Source organism: Elephantulus edwardii, unplaced genomic scaffold, assembly GCF_000299155.1.
Source record: "Elephantulus edwardii isolate Elephantulus edwardi_28Jun2011 unplaced genomic scaffold, EleEdw1.0 scaffold00168, whole genome shotgun sequence".
NCBI lineage: Eukaryota > Metazoa > Chordata > Mammalia > Macroscelidea > Macroscelididae > Elephantulus > Elephantulus edwardii.
The window spans coordinates 3,208,791-3,213,581 of NW_006399918.1; the positions used below are offsets into that span (position 1 = coordinate 3,208,791).

Below are 4,791 nucleotides of genomic sequence, written 5' to 3' on the forward strand. Positions count from 1 at the left end.
ACCAGCTTTTACAGTCAAAGATTGATCAAACATGTACTCAAGATGCATTAATAATAATGAGTGAGTGGAATGCAAAAATTGGAAACAGAGAAGAAGGATCAGTAGTTGGAAAACATGGACTTGGTGACTGAAATGAAGCTGGAGATAGAATGATAGAATTTTGCATGATCAACAATTTATTCATTCCAAGTACATTTTATAAGAAACAAATGCAGGCTGGGAAGAGGTCCCTTGGAAGAAGCATGGCAGTTTCCTGTGCTTGGCCACGCTGAAGCTCTGTAATCATGCAGTCAGATGATGTTATCTGGGATACACTAGGAAACAAGCAATTTTGTTCCTTCAAAATAAGACTCAGGGCTTTTGTAGAAATGAATACAACTTGACTGGACTGTGGAATTGGTCATCCTGTCCCTTGGCATACAGTCAGTATGCCAGTATCAAAGAGGAGAAAGGACAGTGCTTCCTGTATATTAAGTTCATAGATCGAGCAGCTTTCCCAAGATGTCTCTGGGAAAGGGTCAGGCTTGGTAAAAACTATGAGAAAGCATTGGAGCAAATAGATGAAAGTCTGATTTACTGGCCACGTTCCATTCGACACAAATGCAAGCAGAGATTCACCAAGATCACTCAGTATCTAATTCGAATATGAAAACTTACACTACAGCAAAAGAAGAAACGTGTTCCTTTGAGTAAGAAGGTAGAAAGGAGGGGAAAAAAGAAGAGAGGAAAAGGCATTAATAGCTGCTCAGTTGGATAATGCCATTGAAAAGGAATTACTGGAAAGATTGAAGCAAGATATGTATGGCGACATCTACAACTTCCCCATTCATGCTTTTGACAGCGCCCTGGAACAGCAGGAGGCAGAGAGTGACCCTTTAGAGGCTGAGGAAAAAGATGAAGATGATGATGATGAAGGTGAAGGACAAAGAGAATTTGTGGAAGATGATGAGGTGGATGAAACTGGCATAAGTGACTTTGAGGATATGGATAAACTGGATTCCAGTAGTGATGAAGAAGAGAAATCTTCCAGTGAGGAAGAGGAGAAGGCCTTTAATGCTAAATACAAAGGCAAAACACCTCTGAAAGGACCTTCACTGAGAAAATGAGCCTACGGAGAAATTGAGTATGAACAGGAAACAGCCCACAGCCAAAGCCCAAACCATGTGATTTCTAAACAGGATTGAACATCTTTTATTTTCATTTTGGTATCTTAAACCCATCTCCAGTTTTTGCTTTTTCATACCATTTTTAACACTATTTATGCCACTTTTGAGGGCCAAGAAGTCTGGAAAGGAAGTATAAAAGAATGTCTTAAATTGTGAGCAGAGTATTTTTTTATAGTATTTTTTACATGTGTTATAGTAATAGCTTGAGCTGAAGAAGCTTAACAGATGAGTTCTTGAGGTGGAGAAGGCGTTGTGGGTGTAAATACTTGTAAATTTGATGGGTAATCCAATGTTTCCTTAGTGGATGTCATGTCTGCATCCCCACCCCTCCCAATTTAAAATTTTCCCTATTACTGTGGGAAGTAAAGGAAATAAAGAAAAGGACCTAACTTTAAAAAAAAAAAAGAAACAAACAAATGTAGGCTATACACAGGGATTTCACCTTATCATATGCATAGGAATCAGATTGATTATAGTTGTGGAAAGAACCACTGGAGAAACTCAATATCAGCTGTGAAAACCAGGTGCTAGTTGTGGAACAGACCACCAACTACTCATCTGCAAGTTCAAGCTGAAGCTAAAGAAAATTATATCAGCCCCACGGGAACCAAAATATGACCTTGAGTCTATCCCACCTGAATTTCAAAACCATCTCAGGAACAGGTTTGAGGCCCTGAACACTAGTGAGCGAAGACCAGATGAGTTGCAGGAGGATATCAAGAATATCATCCAGGAAGAATGTAAAAGGTCATTACAAAGACAGAGGAGGAAGAGAAGACCAAACTAGATGTCAGAAGAGACTCTGAATATTGCACTAGAGTGCCAAGAGGCCAAAGCAAAGAGAATAAATTAAGATATTAAGGAGCCGAACAGAAGTTTTCAAATGGCAGCATGGGAAGACAAAGTAAAGTATTATCATGAAATATGCACAGAGCTGGAGTCAGAAAATCAAAGAGGATGAGCTCTCTCAGAATTTCTTAAACTCAAGGAACTAAAGAACAAATTCAAGCCTTGAGTCGCAATACTTATAAGGATGCTTTGGACAGAATATTAAATTATCCAGGAAGCATTAAAAGAAGATGGTCTTTCCAGATTCATTGTACCAAAGCGAAAGAGACACAGCATAGTAGAGTGAAGAAATTTCTTTAAAATTAGGTGAGGAAAAATTTTGGCCAGATATTTTGTATCCAGATAATAATGGACTGTCAGAAGAACAAACAAGTATGTCTTGGAGAAAGTGACATCAGGGTGCTCCTTGAAGGCAAAGATGACAGAAGGAGAATTGATACTTTGAACTGTGATACTATAGAAGAATACTAAATATACCTTGGACTGCCAAAAGAACAAACAGATATGGCTTGGGAAAGTGCAGCCAGAGTGCTCCTTGGAGGCAAAGATGGTGAAGCTTCATCTCACACACTTGGGCACGTTGTTAGAATAGGCCAGCCTTGCCTTTTCTATGAAGATGGCACCGGGAATGAAGAAGGAAGCCCCTGCCCCTCACAAAACCGAAGCCAAACCAAAGGCATTAAAGGCCAAGAAGGCAGTCCTGAAGGGCATCCACAGCCAAAAAAAAAAGGAAGATCCACATGTCACTCACCTTCCAGTGGCCTAAGACACTGAGACTCCAAAGACAGCCCAAATACCCCCAGAAGAGCGCCCTCAGGAGAAACAAGCTTGACCACAATGTCATCATCAAATTTCCCCTGACCACTGAGTCAGCCATGAAGAAGATGAAAGATAACAACACACTTGTGTTCACTGTGGATGTCAAGACCAACAAGAACCAAATTAAAGAAGCTGTAAAAAAGCTCTATGACATTGATGTGGCTGAGGTCAACACTTTGATTACGCCTGATGAAGAGAAGAAGGCCTATGTTCGACTTGCTCCTGTAATGATGCTTTGGATGTTGCCAACAAAATTGGAATCATGCAAACTGAGTCTGGCTGGCTAATTCTAAATACAGATTTTTCTCACCATAAAATAAAAATTAAAAAAGACCAGCCTTGGAGAAGGACTTCATGTTTAGAAAGGTGGAGGATCAGCATGAGAGGAAAACCCTCAACAAGATGAATTAACACAGTGGCAACAAGTCTTCTCTCACAAAATATACAGCCTCAGAGGCACAATGGAAGCTGCCTATGAGTCAGATTCTACTCCAGGACTCTGGGTGTTTATTTTTTAAGTAGAAGAAAAGAGCTAAATGTTTCAGAAATTTCCAAGATGATGAAGAGAAATCCCTAAACCCTTACTTGAAAAGATTTAGAGAGTAAATTGTCCAGAGGACAGCAGGACAGAAATCTCCAGAAGATATATTTGCCAAGTGAAAAACAAGGACAGAATGTATGTGTGTGTACATTGTGGTTGAACCTGTAAATAGTTACTAAGAAGATATCTTCATTTATTTTAAAGTAATATTCAAATCCTGTTTCTTTAGAGATGAGCACCTCTAGAAAAGGAAGAACTTTTAAAGAAGTACTATTATGTTGGGGAAAAAAGTAAAAATGTGTAATGAAGGAAATGTAATTATTGTTATAGCTTAAATGTAAATTATACCCATATAGTACAGCAATGTTGTTGTTTATTGCTGTCAAGTTGAGCACGACTCATAGCAACCCTAAGAACGAAAGGCCTGAAGCCTTTCTATAACTATCATCATTTATCAAAGTTCATAGAGTTTCCAGAGGCATGTTGTTTAGGGAGTGGATGTCACTGTACAGCAATATAAATACCAAATACTGCTTAGTAAAAAATCATGAAATAACTCTATTTGGAGGATTCTCAGCCAAATAAATGCAATAGACAATACAGCATAGCTTATCTAAGCTTAGCCAACATTTTATATGTTTTCTTAGGTGCATTAGTTGTCTCCAACACATCTAACTTACATCACCTACAACATAGAGTTAGATCCTTTTCACAGATTAGATCATGTAACCCCACAGCTATTCCTTATGGCAAGTACATTAGTCATCTGTCACAAGCAAGGGAACAGAAACGTAAGGAGGTTAACTCATTCAAGGGGACCTAGCCAGTAAGTGGTAGAGGCAGAATTTAAATTCATTTGGTTTTGCTAAAATGTCCATTCTCATTACTCTACTCTGTTCTCTTGGAATATTTGGGCATAAATTTATATGCTCGTTATAAAGAAAGTGCTTTTTTAGGCATTATCAGCAGTTCAAATCAGTGAATTCTATTGGGCTAGAGCTTACACTTCTTGACCCCTTGTCATGTTTAATTCTCCCATTACATCCTTCCCTGTACTACCTCCTTCACTGTACTTCTTATACCCACTGCTCACACACACTGCATATCTTTTTATCACAGAGGCAACAATTATCTTGAAAGGGCTTTGCTTATGGTTCTTACATGTAGACAACAGAGTCTTCTCTGGCTAAATTATAGGGAAGTGGGCTTTATTAAATCTATCAACCTTTCAGAGATCATTGGAAAGGATGACAGAATGGAGCAAAGTCTAAGCTCATAGAGGGGGAAAAAACAACCTTATTACCACCATATTCCCCTTCCAGTCTCCCACGTAAACTCACCAACACTTGCATTAGAACTAAGCTAAATGAGAATGTTAAGAACTGACTGACTTTGCTGGCACAATATGGTAAGGGT

General features: G+C 38.8%; 1 pseudogene; it reads left to right on the forward strand.

Annotated features, from left to right (window-relative positions):
- Positions 1–284: 284 nt before the first annotated feature.
- On the forward strand, positions 285–1,167 carry LOC102870052 (annotated as a pseudogene).
- The last annotated feature ends 3,624 nt before the right edge of the window (positions 1,168–4,791 follow it).